This window comes from Manis pentadactyla, chromosome 3 (assembly GCF_030020395.1).
Source record: "Manis pentadactyla isolate mManPen7 chromosome 3, mManPen7.hap1, whole genome shotgun sequence".
Classification (NCBI taxonomy): Eukaryota; Metazoa; Chordata; class Mammalia; order Pholidota; family Manidae; genus Manis; species Manis pentadactyla.
Window position 1 is genome coordinate 23,601,376 of NC_080021.1, and position 17,110 is coordinate 23,618,485.

The 17,110-nt window shown below is 37.9% G+C and overlaps 1 long non-coding RNA gene across 5 annotated transcripts in view; it reads right to left on the reverse strand.

The window, feature by feature from the left end:
- LOC118907548 (uncharacterized) overlaps positions 1–17,074 on the reverse strand; it is a 49,963-nt gene extending 32,889 nt beyond the window's left edge. For 4 of the 5 annotated variants that reach the window (XR_005022860.2, XR_005022861.2, XR_008996214.1 and 1 more), the window contains exon 1: positions 1,732–1,814. This is a non-coding gene — a long non-coding RNA (uncharacterized LOC118907548). Of the gene's footprint in view, positions 1–1,731; positions 1,815–16,967 lie in introns of those variants that run through there. The other variant, XR_008996213.1, reaches the window with a different exon arrangement.
- Positions 17,075–17,110: the final 36 nt, after the last annotated feature.

A 17,110-nucleotide genomic window follows, 5' to 3' on the forward strand; every position in this document is an offset into this window, starting at 1 on the left:
ATGCCAGGTCCCATTAGCGCTCTGGGACAGGCAAGATAGCAGCTAGCCTTCTAGGAAGCCTCTGGAAAAGTTGGGGCATTGGATGTATGGTCCAATGCTTCCTCTTTCCTGAGAGAGGCTAGGATCTGGGGGATTTCCTCTTGGTCATATGGTGTTGTGCTGGGGGTAGGGACTGTAGTGAGAGGTGCCTTAAATTCCCCTACTGACTTCAATGTGGCTAGTTTTATGCTTTCCTAGGGTCCACAAGCCTCTTAACTAGTTTCTGAATTTCTTACAAAGAAAATTTGTCCATGTTTTGCTGTTGAACTTGTCTGACAAAGAAAATTTGTCCATGTTTTGCTGTTGAACTTGTCTGTTTGTGGGGGCGTGAAGAGTCGGGGGTTTTCTATTCTGCCATCTCACTGACGTCACTCTGATAATATACTTTTAATTTTTTCCCCCCATAAATCTTTGTCTTAGAAATTCTGGGCACAGAGATTAAGATATATTGTGATGATTAAAATTGATTATGAATATAAAGCACTCAGCTCAACACAATGTAGACCTCAACAAAGGTCCGTTTTTTGCTCTTACTGTTTTTGTTTTATAAATAAAAGAACAGAGGCTCAAAGGGATTAAGTGTAACATTAGCAGAAGTGAAATAAGCAGTGTAAAAGAGTGTTCCCTCACTGCATCACCCATGGGTGTTACTAGACAACCGAACTTCCCCAATAGTTGACCCAGGAAAAGACACCAGAAACTCTAGGAACAATGCTTATGCTCCCTTAGTCTTGCGACCATTTTACTATTTAATGGTGTTTCCATAAGAGCAAAGGCAAGATAAGGTAAAGTAAAAATTTAGTAGTTTATTAGTTATGTTAGTGGTAGGGCTGAGGAGAATTCAAACAAAGGTTTGGGGATTATCCGATGGTATTATTTGTCTATTGCTGCCTTACAAATTATCACACATCTAGCAGTTTAAGACCATACATATTTATTATCTCATAGTTTCTGTGGGTCAGGAGTTCAGGCATAGCTTGGCTGGATTGTCTGATTCAGGATCTGTCATTTCAGGGTCTGTTCAGCTGGCTATTGGCTAGAAGTGTACCTCAGTTTCTTGCCATGTGTACCTTCCCAACATGGCAATATACAAATTGAGAAGGCATTAGTTTCCATCTGCTGGCAAGATGGAAGTCACAATTTTATGTAACCTAATTACAGAGATAACATCCCATTATTTTTTCATGTTCTAATGTTTAGAAGCAAGTCACTGGGCAAGGACACATTCAATGGGAAGGGATTGCATGAAAAGGTGAACACCAGTGGCAGGGATCACTGGGAGAATATGCATGTCACCCTAGTCAACTCTAGATCATCCTGGTAGGAAAGAAAGGCTGGCTGAACAGAAAACATTTCTTTTTGATTCCTTGATATACTGTTGGAACAGGAGATCTCCCTCATGAAATTAGCTTCTACTTAAGCAAATATATTCTGAGAGTGTAAGTTGGCTCTAAAACTTTATGGGTAACAAAAAGAAGACAAGAAGTAGATCAAAGTTATCCATCACTAGTTGAATTGTGTAACTACATAATATTGGGAGATCATAGTCAATAGTGGTGGACCAATCCGGATAATGGATATTGATACACTCGTATGCATTGAGCATACTCTTTTGCATATAGTAGGGGCTTAATACCTATTTGGAAAAATACCTCAAATAGAATTAGATTTAAATGTGTAGATTTCAGTTACCTTCACTGATGCTGTTCATGCTTTAACTTTTACCAACAGCCATTCTGCTTCTGCTTCCAAATGTAATGAAGAATTTGTTCCTTAAAGCAGAAATAAAATTGACTATAAAAAATCAGAGTCCATGCCATTATTACTTACTCCTAACAGAGCCGTGCTTGTAAACTGCAAAGGGCTGCCTTCTCTCTAATCTGAGGGGATGTTCCAGTCCACCAAATGAAAAATAACGCCTTATTCCACAGCAGCCAAGGAGTTAAGAAGCCTGATATGAAATTGTGCCTCCTTCATTAACTGCAGTGCATGGCTGAGATCATTCAAAGTACTGCCTAGAAATCCTCTATGAAAACAATCGTAGTGGGGGTTGGGAGTTTATGCCTTTTGACCAGGCCCACAACCCACATCTGCCACAGAGAATTTTAATTGATATTATTCTAGAGAGGAGTTCCTATGCTAGTATTAAATCAAAAAAGCAATTCTACACTGCATTATTCGTCATTCTAGCATACATGAAAATAGAATGGACTTAGAGTAGAAAATTACTTTTCAGCAGGGCTTCTTTATAATTCAAGGTTTGGGCCCAATATTACAAAAATATATGTGACAAACGAATAAAAATTTTATTTCTAAATCACTTTTTCTATAGTACAAATAAGGTAACTGGTTTTTCCTTGTACTGTCTATGATTCCAAAGCATTGCTCTGATTTTCATAAGATCAGGATAATATTGATCAAGCCTATTGAGGACATATATATATATATATATATAAAATCCTACCTAAAGTTTTAACTAGTTCCATTATACATATATCCTTGTGATCTGCTTCCTACTTTGTCTTTAAGTTTTTATTGTGTCTTTCCAGGCAAAGTGGGGAGCTGTAACTGGCCCTGAGTCAAGAATGCAATTATTTAAGTATGTAGGATTTTTTTCTTAGAATTTACCAGAGAAATACTTTTTCCAATAAAGGTAGGAGGCCGCTTACATTTTTAAGAATGCAAGAGGAAAGGCAGGGGAATTCGACATTTATTAGACATCTAAGAAGCCAAACATTTTTTAATATATGTTCTCCCACTGAATCATCAGTCCTACAAATATTGTTACTCCAATTTGATAAGTGAGAAAACAAACTGAGAAACCATGGAAGGGAAAAAAACTAACATTTATTGAGAGTGAATTCTAACCTGAGGTGCACTTCATGTTTATAAGTTCATCTAAATGTTACATATACATCCCCATGTTATAGTTCAAGAAACTTAGACCTAGCAATATCAAATAATTCACACAATATTCTACACCTAGTAATCAGTTAAGTTGAATTGGAGCCCAGATTCCTTGTATTTTTCCCAAATACATCACAGTATTTTAGCATAAAATCCTTTAGATGTAGCCTCTAGCAGAGGTACTGAAGAATTTAGATGGCTTCCTGCCAGCTTAAGAGGGAAAGGCTACTACTTAAGAAACTGTTGTGTTCCCCAGCAGGAACGGGCATCTGGGAATATTTCCAAAAATTAAATGCATCCATAATTAAATAAATAAGATTAATGAAAGTAAATATTAGAGACATCTTCCTTGACTCAACTGTATATTCCAGTACAGGGCCAGTCACCAAATCCACTCTAATATAATTTGTTTTCTTTTATCTTTTTTTGGGCTAAAATTATTGAACATTTATTGCTTCATTATGGTTTATTTTTAACTCAACTATCTCTTCTTCTAGATTAGGAGTTGCTTGAGAGCAGATACTTTAATATATTCTAGGCATCTAATACCTGGCATTTAGCAGGTGCTCAATAAAAAGTGAAAGGATGAATGACTGAATAGATGAATGAATGAATGAATGAATGAACAAACACATGAAACAGCAGGGCACCAAGCCAAGCTCATTACTTATTCTTGGCACATTTAAGAATACTCTAGAATATGGTACTCACATTGAAGGTGATTTGATGCTCCCAGGCTGCCTCGAGTTGTAGATTTAACCTGACAGGTATGCAGCTAAGATTCAGCTCAACTGAATGTTGCCCACCTCTGTCCCACCACTACCAAAGATGTGAAGATCTTGACCTCCAGTAACTGGGAGACTAAGGTCACTCAGACTCTGATTCTCTAGAGCAGACTTTCCCCCAATTCATTTCTCTGTTCCAAATACACATTTCATTTTGATGTTTGTAAAAATGTTAAATGTAGGCCTTCCTTCAGCTCACTAGAATGCCTATAGATAACATGTGGTGGTTAAGAACATGAATTTCGGGTCAGACTAGTAGAGTCCAGCCAGACTGCCATTTATTTATTAACATATGACCTTCAAAAAACTACTTCATATGTCTAAGATTCAGCTTCTCACATGTAAGTGAGGATAATATAAGTACCTATCTCAGATAATTATTGTGGAAATTGTATTAGTTGATGAACCAAACATAGTGAGCATGGCTCCTAATGTTTTATTTTTAATAATAGAATGAGAATGAGAAAATGTCTCTTCATTTTATAATTACTTATTAACTAAAACCACGAGAAAAGAGAAATCCCCTCTGTCTTCCTACAAAAATATCAATTGAGTTGCCTGGTTTCAAAGAAAGGAATACTGTGGCTTGGCCCAGTTTGGATCTTGCTCCCATCCTGGTGATGTGGATGGGGTGTTTTGGTGATCAGGTGGGTCAGGTAACCTCCTCAAGGGTCCAGAATGGGTGAGGGGATGAGGAGGGAGCACTGTCTTATCCAAACCACATGGCTGGAGAGTGAAAGAGGAGACACTCACTAAAGGAAAATCGAAGTGCTGTCACCAGAAAGCTTTAAAAGCTGCCATGCACCCTAAAGGAAAAAATAAACTGGGGTAACCAACATAGGACAATGTTACTGACCATAAGAGATGAAAGTGCCCCCAAATGCTTGCTTTCTCCTGTTCAAAACCAAAATATTAAGATATAAAAGAGAAACAGGCCAATGCAAGACCTATTCTGATTTAATTGCAACCACAGAGGAATTATTGGGTCTAAGTATTGTCAGTGAAATAGAAATGAACAGATACCCAAGAAGGTTAATCAGAGTTTTCTTAGCCAATTTGGCTAAGAGAGAATGCCCTTGCAGGAATTCTTTCTACCCTCTCTCATAAATTACCCAGATGCTTACTGCAAACTTTCCACTTTGCTTACAGAGACACAACCTTGAGAGGCATAGCTCCCAAAGTGTAAACTACTCACTTACCCCTAGGGAAAGCATGCAAATAAAAGGAAAGAAATTATGCAAATAAAATGATTGATTTTCCTGTGCCTGTCTGTCCTTGTTATATGTAATAAGACCTCTTGTATTCCCTTGTCTCAGGAAAGAATAAATAAGAATAACAAAATTCACAGAGACATAAATTGCCAATAGTTCCCAGTGTAGCTTTGTTCCAGAAACCTTTGGAAAAGTCTATTGCTGGCAAACTCCAAGTATTACCTCAACCATGCCTTTTGTTCTAGAGTCATTTAACCATGAGTGTGTGTGTTTGTGTTTTGAGTGTCTATTTGTGTGTCCTTTATTCTCTCATCATAAGAAATTCTCTCTGTGGTCATCTGCCACCCAAGCCGTCAAATATGGAGGAATGGATGCCACACTTAAGACAACGTAACTTTGTCTCTTAAATAGAATGTCAGATATATAAGCAATTTTTAAAAGTGTTCATTCACATGAAAAGTAAAATAAGCAAATATAGAAGGTAATTTAATTGTGGAGATCACAGAAAGTTTCTTTTTTTTTGTATGAAATATACATTTTCAGGTTACACATTAGAAGAAAATTCTAGGAAGATATTGGGAAGAATATTAAAAAAGGATATGAAATATGAAAATCTCAAGTAATAAATAATGAACACAATTAAATGAATGGCCTGCCAGTTTCTCAAACTCTAAGCCAAGCACTATATTTCAGGATTTAAAATGACTACAGAAACCAGAGAAATTGATACTAAGGCACACATACAAGAAATCTCACTTAATTCTGTTGTGTTCTTAGAGTATGGATATTTGAGTAGGCAGAGCATCAGATAAGTACACTGAAACATAACTTTTTTACTTATTACCACTGGGACTAAATAAGCTCTGGAGGAGTACATGATAAGAAATGAAAACCTGTTGCTAATTAGAGATGTTCCTGGTTCTGGGTTAGGTCTATTTTTACTCGAGGTTCTATGAGCTCAGAGCCAACATTACTTCCAAGATGGATCAAATCAAACAATGTACCGTTAAATGAAAATATCACTGGATATCATATACTACCTTTGGAAAATGTTTCATGAAAATACACCTCAATCATTTAACTTGACAGGCCAAGTCCATTATTAAAGAAAAGTCTTTAATCTATATCTTTTGACAAATCTTGACTCATATTTGGTGGCATTAAATTCATGCATGCTGATAGCTCCCTTCTAGTTCCCGAAGAGAATACTGTCACCATGTGCTTTCTATAGTGGAAAGGCTTTTATCATTGGATTACAAGTGGCCTGCTTCCTTAAAATCTGATCTTATTCATTTCTTGAAGTCTCAGTTAATATAATATAATAATATATAGTTAATTAATATATCATATATTATTTTAAAATTAATATAATTAAATATTATATATTGTAATACAATATTACATATTTTATTATCTTTATGTAAGTGCTTAATTATGCCATTATGGGATAGAATGTCAATAGAGTTGAAAAAGAGTTCTCGCTGAAATTTACTTTGGGATCACAGATTCGACACTGCACTCTTAATAATTCCCCATTCACCTGTACCATATTTTAAAAGTCCATTACTTGTAAATCTACCTTGGTTATTGCCTTCTCTGAAGGGACTCCCATGATCATGATCTTTACCACCAGAAAAATAAAGCTATTTAAAAAAACATCTCCAGTATTTTGTGCAATGAGACAAAGTGACAGTGAACATATACTTAGATAATCATTCTTGTGTGCACACCTGCTTGGACAAACTCTTAGATTGTCCTTGTCACACTGTGTTGTAGTTGTTTCTTTAGTGTCACCCAACACAATGAGACTGACCTACCCGGGTGCAAAGCCATGCTGTATTCATTTTTGTACCCAGTGGAAGCCCCTGCCTTACCCTGGCCACCTTTACTGAGCCAACGCCCGTATCTCTGAGCTACTGTAAGTCTTGGCTGTTAATGGTCCATATTTATCTTTCTCCAGAGAATTGTCTTGGGCCAACAGGAGCCCAGAAATGCCTAGGAGGAAAGCCCTCATTAACTGACTGGATGATTCAAGAGCATACAGGCACGGCTTCGTGACTCAAGGTGGGACGAGTCAGTGGTATTCTTCATACTCCAGAGCTTCCCTGGAAGTCAGCCTGAGGCCAGATTTAGCTGAACCTACATCTCTGCTCGGCTTCTTCCCTATCCTAATTTGCTTCCCCCACTTCCTTCTAGGTTTCTTCTGGAAACACTCCATCAATGAATTACTTGCACAACGACCTCCATCTTAGGTTGTGCTTCTGGGAAATCTGACCTAAGATACAGCTCTAAGTGCACTGATGTCTGGGACAAACTGTCCTTTTCTCCAGTTGAATGCTGTGATGCATAAGAACAGAAATGATAACTTATTCATCCTTTTATATCTGATATCTAATTAAGTGCCTGGCAGATAGTAAACAAGTAAACACTCAAAAAAATTGTAAGTTTTAATTAATTTGTGAGTACATTTACCTCATTCCTTATTCTCACCTTGCAACTGATTCAATATTGAAGGCCAGCTTTCTTGAGAAGTTGTGTTCTCCTCTCCTGCCACCCCCGCCCACCCATTTAGGAATGGATAAATCCCAGGAAAAGAATGAGATGGGTCTAAGGATTATTATCATCATTATTATTTAATAACAACCCTTCTCTAAGAACAAATGAATATGAATTGTTGGTAGAACTAGTATGCTCTGAAGTAAGGGGGGTGCAGAGCCCCTCCTCCAGATTCTATGCCTGAAGTATTGCAGATAAGTAAACAGTGGTACCTCATCAACTGAAAATAGTCATTAACAGTAGCATATATCAAAACAGAATTTCCTTTTTCAGGTTCCTCTGAGAATATTTTCCATTCCTTATTTTCATCTTCCTCCCTAATCAGCATTAGGTTGGTAAATAGCAAGCCGGCTCTAGGAAATAAAGATGGGGTGTTCAGTTGCAGAACACTGTACCACCAGAGCTTAAAACAAATGTGGGGCTCTAGTCTCTGTTGTATCCCTTGCAAGTGATCCTATTTCTCTTCACTGTGGAAGACAGATCAGAATATAACAAATGAATTAACTAGTTCAAGAAGAGCACAAACCTCCTAATTAATCAAAAACATTCAATATATCTAAATTAATGTGACGACACAAGTTTCTCCATCAGTGTTTCTAGTCCAGCCTCTGTTTCCCTGGGTAGAAAATGGAACCAAACTCTCAAGGTTCTAATTAGAATTCCTATTACTAACTGATCATCTCAAAGTTTGGCCAACATTTGGCTTTTCACAAATACATTTTGTTTTGAGGTCGAGACAGCTTTCTGATGAGAAAAGGCTCATTAGGTTTCTATTACTCAAATGCGTGTCAAACAGGTAAGCTCCACCTCTCAACACAACAAAAAAATTATTGAAATACCACCTCTAAATGGATTAACGGTTTAGGAACATTTGTATTTGGTTAGTTCTTCTGGGACTCACCAGCCATCAATCATATCTCAATTGCAGATTTACGAACAAAACAAATGAGATGAGGTGGGTGGAGGGAGGCAGAAGAAAAACAACACAAATTCTAAAGAAAACCAGCCTTCAGTATTGAACCAGTTGCCATTGCCCCCATGCGAGGTGCTGGATATGCTGTGTATGTAATCTCATCTACTTTTTGCAATAACCCTGACAGGGCTACATCTTTATCTTTATTTCACAAGTGGTAAAACTTGATTTTACAGATACCAAAAAGCTTTTACAAAGACACATAGCTACTCAGTAGCAGAGCTGAAATTCAAACCAAGGACTATTGTTTCAAAGCCTGTCATATTTCGACCTCATCATTCTATATCAGGTAGCTAGTATTTACTAAGGGTCTGTTTTTCACCATGTTCTTAAATCTTGGCATCTCTGTGACTCAGGAAAAAAAGAGAGTTTTCAGGGACACTCTTTTTCTTTATGGCACCAGTATTTATAATCCTATCTTCCTCTTAATATAGTATTTGTTAACTAACAGTAAAAGGTTTGTTCTAAAAAGCAATCTTGTACCCTGAGTAAGAGGATGCTGTCTTCTTTAAAATTTATCAAAATAAATTAACAAAATGCAGTGGATGCTTTGAGGGCATGCTAAAGCTTTGGAGTATGTCAGGAAATGAAGACATTCTTAGATTAAGCAAAATGCTGGCTCTCTTTCAGTTTTGTGGACAAATGCCCACAGTAGACTTAGTCATGGTCCTTAATCCATGACTTCCGAAGCCCCGGGGAAGTCCCCAAATTACTGCTGGGTGTCTGAGTTAGAAAGAAAGGGAGCAAGGCTGGATTCTACTCTAGAAGGAAGGTGGGGAGAAAACTGGCCTGCTTCCTCCATTTTTTTTGTTAGGTGGTTTACAAAGTCATCTAAAAGAGGGAAGGATGTGAGGCAAAGAGAGTTGTAAAGTTCAAATGGGTTTGGATTCACTATCTTGGGAATAGGATAAAGGATTGACAGGTGACAAGGTGACTAGAACATAAATGGCATGGGATGAAAAGATTTTTCTCCTCTATATCTCCTTAGTATTTACACATAGTAAGTGCTCAATAAACATTTGTAGAATGAGTCACCTCAGAAGAGACTACTGTTTTCATTTTATAAATGGCAGTATCCACAATACAATTTTGGAAATAAATTCTATTACCAGTATTGCAATGAAATTGCCTGTCACACTATATAATCCATCTCTCATGTTCCTCTGAATGCTGACCAGAGTCTCTGTACAGTTGAGGTCTGAACAAAATGACTATTGAGTTGAATTGGAAGTGCAAAGATTAGCCTGTAGATGACCTGTGTGAAACGGGTAGAGTTCACCTCCTCAGGCTTTGCCTTGATGATGGTGAAGTGGTTTGTGTGTGAGGGGAGGTGACTGTATGGAGATGAGCCAGAGGTCCTTTGGGAACATGGCTAGCTACAACTGCTCCCTGACCCCTTCCCTCTGCAAGCTCTGGCCTGGCCTCACTTTCCTTCTCCAACAGCCAGAGTTTCCCACGTGCTGCATCTGGACTGTCCTGCATCTCCCTATTCCAGGGCTTCATGGACCAACTGCTGTCTTTTCTCCTCCTGCTAGAGGAGCTTCTAATAAGCCTACAGAGGTGTTTCCCAACCTCCCTCCAACAACTGCCCAATCGTTTTGGTGCACTGTTTTGACTCTGTAGGAAGCCACAGCATTCACCTGGCCTAGACATGTGCTCTGTGGTGATTTTACAGTGTGGATCTGCCTTCTCCTTGGCCCTCCATCTCATCAACTTTTCACAGCCTCTGCTCCCTTAATGTTCGAGTTTATGTGTGTTCAGCTCCTGCTTCTATCATGTGGAAGTAGAAAGAAGGGGAAAACAGCCTTGTGGTGTATTAATCAAGTTTAAGCTTTCAAACTGTATCTGCACACCTGATGAAGCACTTCGTAATCTCCATATGAAAGCCAAATTTAAAGCAAAGACTTAGTACATCTATATACAATGTACAAATGAGTAAATCTTTGCTAATGGCATCGCTTTCCACAGTCCTCTTCAAAGTTGAACCAGGACAAACTACTTCTATTTTAAACAATAAATTCATTTTTACAATACCAGTATACCTCAGTAACCCATTTCAGGTTTTCAGTATAATGTAGATCTGTCTACATTTGTAAAAGAAAAGACTTTGCTGCAAGAGAAATGAGGAAAAAAAGCAAGGGCTGCACTTTAGGGTAACATGGAAAAACCATTAAACCAGAATTCATTTTAAACAGGTGCCTGCCAGGCCGTGTTGGCTGAGTGTGATCACTAGTTCTTGGAACTCATTATCAAACAAATAAAACTTAGACATTGCACTGGAAAATTGATACAGTGAGTTGAACCAATTTATCTACTGAATAGCAAATAGAGCTCAATTTTGGCAAGGAGAGTACAGAGATCTGGAGAGAGGATTTTTATCCCAAGGATGTAGGTAAGAACAAGTGAGCTTAAGAAAAGTGAAAAGTACAGAGACGGAATTTTACACAATCATTCAGAATGTGGTGGATTTCTATTATGTCAGTTTAGTTAAACTGGAACTAAATTTCTCAGAATTCCCTTTCCTGCATAGTTCCTGGTTTGTACGAAGTATGAGCCACATTCGTTTTGTATTCAGAAGGCCAAAGCGGGCAATGAGGCTCCTTGTGGCGTGCAACATTGTTGCTACTGCTGGTTGATCACCTTGACGTAGTATCCGCCCCCCCTGCAGCTCCTGCCAGATCCTCATTTGGCTTCTCCGGCTCCTGTGCTATGTGCAGCTTTGGTACCATGATGACGGGCAGTAGCGTCCCCTGCAGGATACCCCCATCATCAGTGGTGCCGGTGTAAAGGCAGGGAGACCGTCACAGACTTCAGCCTGTCCTCATGAGCTCTGGTCGGCTTCACATCCCTCCTCTTACTCAGCTGCCCCCCGGGGGATTTCTGTCGCCACCACCTGACCCAGAAGAAAATGCCTCATGTGATACCCCACAACTGTGTAAGGTGAAGCCATCATAATACATCCCTTATTTAGATATTAATGTATATTTCAGAGAGCTTGTTTCTCTGATCAAACTCTGACTGAAACACAGGGTAAGGGTATTAGAGTGGGGAAAAATTGGGAAAATAATTGGATAAATCTTTAATTTCTCAGGATAATGCCTTCAGCTAAGGTCCTATTGCTACAAAATTCTCCACAATGCATAACAAAGGTTAAGCCAGCTCTTTTTAAGAACTTTGGTATCATCATATAACTTTATCCATGTTATTGAAGTTACCAGCCACACACTTCTAAATTAGCACAACAGCTTATATTTGTGTATATATTCATGTACATTCATGGCTAACATTTCAAATAAATTCATTGTTTGACATTATCTATGAGATATTACCATTCTTAGTAGCTGATATTTAATATTTAATATTTTACTTTGTATACCACTTTTGATGTGCATCTTTATCTATGACTTGACTTTTTCTCAAAATAATTCTGGAAGGTCAAAAGGAGCCAGTAAGTAGTTGTGAGTTGGCATATAAGGAGAGAACAAACATTTCTGAAGCCCATGCTATCTATCACATTTGCCCTTTATGATTTTAATTAATTTTCACAAACCCTTTCTGGTTAGTATCCTTATTTCCTATTTAGAATTGGGGAAACTGAAGATCAGAGAATTAAAGTATCTTGTTCAACATCTTGTAAATAACCGTAAACCAAGTTCATTATAACTCCAAAGCCTGAGTTCTTTTTACTATATGCTGCTTTTTCAAGTCAGGGAAGCTTGCATTTCTGAGAGCTGGCTTATTAGACTTAATTTTCTCTTTTTATATCCTTCTAACCTATGCCTTTGCTATTACTTAATTCCAAATACATAAATAAGTTTAACTCTGCTTCTGCATCTGAAAATAATCCTCTTTCTAGCTTGAAGGAAGTTATGGAGGGTCACACTCAAGAACTTAGCAGAAGTCCTTGCTAATGTTGGGTACATTGTGATTTTCTCTTCTATTTTCTATATCTTATTTTCTTAATTTTCTCTCAATCCTCCACCTGATGTACATACTCATTCACTGAAAACCTGTCTTGTTATTCATTTAATTAGCATTGACAGTCCAATAGGGGCCAGGCACAAAATTAAAGATTAAGGTTAACAAATAATACATGAAATTTAGCCACGAGATGATATTTCTTGTACTAAAGGATAACCATGTAAAATAATTTCAGCAAGTGCAATATTACTATAATTTGAGAATACACAAAGACAATAGGGACCAACATGACTGGAAGCTTGCGTAAGGTAAACCTCATAAAGGAAGTACCATTTGGGTTAAGACTTGAAGGTTAAGTAAGATTTTCAAGGTAGTCTTTAAGATAGAGGTAATAACCTATGCAAAAATATATGCATAGAGTTTTTCTTTTGTAATTGTAATATCTGGGTGTATTGGAATATAGAGCATGGGCAATGAGGCTGGTGAGGATGGCATAACTCAGTTGGAGAAAGATTTCTTGGGGTTGTGCTAAGGAATTAGGGCAATGGAAGTCATTAAAATGTTTACACTGGGAAGGAATATGATTAAATGTGCAGGTTTGAAGAATGATTAGCAAGGAGGTTCAAGACTAGCTTCTGGTTGCATAACCCTAGTCTTCCGTCTGCTGAGATCCTGAGCTAGCCCAGGCCACCAGGACCTCACACCTCCCCACGGGTTTCTCTCTTCTGAAAGTCAGAATGCTTCGTTCTTGGCCCTCCACCTATTATATGTCAAATGGCTATTTTGCTCTACTGTCAATTAGGTTCTCTATGTTACATGTGCTGCAAAATCTTTGGGTTATAATTTGCTCTCCCCACCTCCACAAAGCCACGTATGCAACTGGTTGGGCCTCCATTACTGCCTGTGCTATGCTTGTGGATCTTATTCATTTCTGAATACGAACAACTCTTCACTGGTTCCTCTCCAGTCCTTCTAAGTCCCAAACATAGCTTTTAGGGTTAGGCAGACATTTTCCTCCACTGACTTTAGATTCTTAATGACCAATTCTATTAGTTCATCTTAACCTTAGATAATTTCATATATATATAATTGGCCTTAGTTAACCCCCCATTCTGAATACAGTACTTGTCTTATAATTTTGATACTAGACATAGCAATGAAAATAAAGAAATTACATCTAATTAAAGCTGCATTTTATTATCCCATATATCAACATGTTGTAGATTCTTTAAAGTTAAAAATCCTTTTGCTGATGACCACCTTGTGACTTTAAGTTCTTCCCTGAAAGAGACTGAAGCCATAATAATATCAACAGAAAAACTGTAATAACCTTCAGAACCAAAAAATGTTGAGGTGTGTTCTGCCCTAAAAAAAGGTAGGAATATAAGAAGCAATCAGAACCATATGACAAGGATTTAGTGACACAGAGCTGAGCTGGATGTAGCAACAAAAAACAGTGATAAAAATTTTCATCTCTAGATAATAAAAGCTTTTGATAGTAAAGTGTTTACAGTATATGTAATACATCTGAAAGCGGTTACAATTTAATATATGAATAAAATGGGAAAATGTAAAGCCAAGAAGCAAATACTAGACCACGAAATTTCCAAGTATCATCTAATCACTAGGGAAGAAGTATGATATTTTAATGAAAAAAATCCCCAATGTATAATACCTAGAATTTCCATTTCGGCAATTGTCCCTTTAATATTCAGACCCTTTGTCTGTTCCAGAGGGGTAATGAAAGGTAGAATTTTACCTGAAATCCCCTCAAGTTTCCAGTGCTCATGGCTACTTCCTCCTCAAAATCCTTCCTGTTACTAATCAATGGCACTTTGGTACAGTCTCAGTGCAAGTTTGCACAAAAGGAGCCTTTCCCAGTGGTTGTAAAAATGAATGGAACATGAAGGGAAGTTACACTTTATATAGTACCAAAGTCACAGAATTTTAGTGACATTGAAGATTGACTTCCTAACTTTTACAAAGGAGTTAACTGAAAATCAGATAAGTTAAGTTGTATTAATTAGGATCAAAAGTGAGTCCAGGTTTAAGGAAGCATGAAACATACAATTTTGAGAGTCATCTTTTTAAAAAATAGAATAAAATTATGGACACAAAATTACCTACAAAACTTTGGTGTAGCTCATGAAAGTGAAAGGTTAATATTCTAACCAGAACTGATCAGGATAAAACCCAACTTGAGAAAGCAAAAGTCAAGTAAGGGTTGAACAACACAGACCCTGGAGGAGCAAGGAAGCAAAGGGAGATGAGGGACACCTGAGAACAGAGACAGGAACCTCACCAGGGTTGTTTCTGCCTTTGTTTTTCTCTGTACCATGACTTTATTTCCTCTCATTGTAAACCAGCACTCCTCAGAAGTGGGAAAATTCAACTACTGATAGTTCATAAGTTATGCATTGTAGAGCTTCAACCACTGGGATGCTGAGATACTCTCTCTGGGCCAAACCAAATCCTAGGGGAGGACCTTACTTGGTTACGTTGGACCTGAGTCAACTATTGTCAGAGGAGCAGAATCTTATGAAAACATGGGGGGAACCACTGGCAAAGAGTCAGCACAGAAAAGGATCTCTGCGTAGAAGAATCTGGAAAGACAAAACAATCACTCCATAAATTATTTGCTCAATGCTAAATAGCTAATAAGGGCTATATTTAGGATCATAAAGTAATGTCAATTTCCAGCATAATTTCTTTCCTTTAATTATTAAAGCAAATACTAAAAAATTTGATTTTCCTGACTCAGAATTTTTGTTTTCTTGTCCTGAAAAATTATCAGAATACCAAACCAAAGCAAAATCAAACACAAAATAATCTTAGCTTTTTCATTCAAAAGCCACTTAAAGTTCTTCTAAATTACACATATCAATTGGCATTAGACACTGATTAAGAGAAACAGGACATTTAGCTTAAACGCATATTAGTATTATGTATTAACTCATACTAGAAACTGTCCTTTTTTCAGCTATTCTGATGTGATTTGTTTACTTTCTTATTAACTCTTTATCATAGATAGAGAATGCGTGAAAAAATGCTAGTTGGTTGTGCCCTGAGATAAATGAAGGGTTATTGTACAGTGTTTTGATATGTAAATAGCATAAGTACAAGCTATCACTAATTAAAACCACATTTTTAGAACAAATAGCATATGCTAAGCATTTCAGACCTAAAAGTTCTTGCAGAAGGAAGTTGCTATTGATTTGCATTTCCTAGTTAAGTAATTACCCATCAATTCATATTTTTTTACCCTAAACAAAGTGCTTCAATCTTTGGAAAAATTAAAATAAGAGGAACTGAAAATAGGGAATTTTGACAAAATAGATCACAATAGAAAGAAAAAACCCCAGGCCTTTCTTTTTCTTCCCTCAACTCAGCTTCAGCAGCATCTTTTTCTTTTATTTTAACTTTCAAATTCATAAATTCCCATTGTTCTTTGGAATTGCTCCCCAGTTTCATATATAACATAAGTTGAAGGCATTGCTTGAAAGGATTTCATGGTCCTTAAACTGTAGCACTTTGCTTGAAATGTGATAAGATGGAGCTCTGAGAATCATCCATAGAATTCAGTTTTCAGCTCTCTCCCACCTGCGGATTAGGCTCAGCCTCATGGCCTGTTAGGACATGACCAAGGCAGCATTTGTTTCACTCTGTGCTGCGAGGCAAGAGCAGAAAAGTCTCGATTCAGAAGTGGTCTTCAGAACTAGGATTCTAAAAAGAAGGGTAGCAGACACCACACCAAACTGAAGGTCTCTTCCAAGCAAGTAAGGGAATAATATTTGTTAATACTCATATTCGATTTCCTTCACCTAAATCAACTTCTGCCAAGCTGGATCATGGCTTAGGTTTCCTTACACAGAAGTGCAAGAAGACAGGACACAAGAGGAGAATGGGTGACAGTGTGATTCCTCTGAAGATGATGTGCAGTACAGCAAACAGGGTGTCCAAAGAAACATCATGAGGGTCTCCTGGGGCTGGGAGCCATTTAAAACCAGAACTGCGCACACACCAGCCTGGTAAACTCTAATGGCACCAAGATAGGAAGTCCGTTTAAAAGCAATGCAGCACATTTGCCATGTTTGCTCGACTCTTTAAACTGTAATTGAAGCCACTGATCAAAGGATAGGTTTAACATATACGTAACTTGGAGAAGATTTCTGATCACATTTGAGCATTTTACATGCCAAGCACTTACACAAGTGCTTTACCTTCAGGATGTTCTCTTTTAATGAAGTCTTTTTTTCCCCTCCTACACACAGAAGAGTATGCTATTTGTCATTTATGTATTGTTTTGTCTTTTTTTGCTTGAATTGCCCTATTTTCTTTATTAATATAATGTCAAATGATCATAATTTAGAGTCTCCATTTTTGCCTTCAAGTTTACTGTCCACCCATGTCAGCCTTAACTTGTGCCCAGGGAGAATGACCTCTGCCAGCTGGGTCCCTGGGCTCCCTTGCCCCCCGGCATCTAGTTGGATTTGGCCAGTAGGAAGCACAGACATGAGATCAGTCAGCGGGGAGAGAGAGAGAGGCTGGGGTATTATTGCCCCCACTCTCTTGTACCTGGTCAGCAGCTTAGCAGTAGGTGTGTTCCTCTGAGGGAGCATCTCGGGAGGCCCCTGTCATGTGGCTGCAGCTCCTTCGCGGTTCCAGCGGTAGCTTTTTTGGCCTTGCTCATGTTGCCCTAATGGTGGTAACAGATTGGT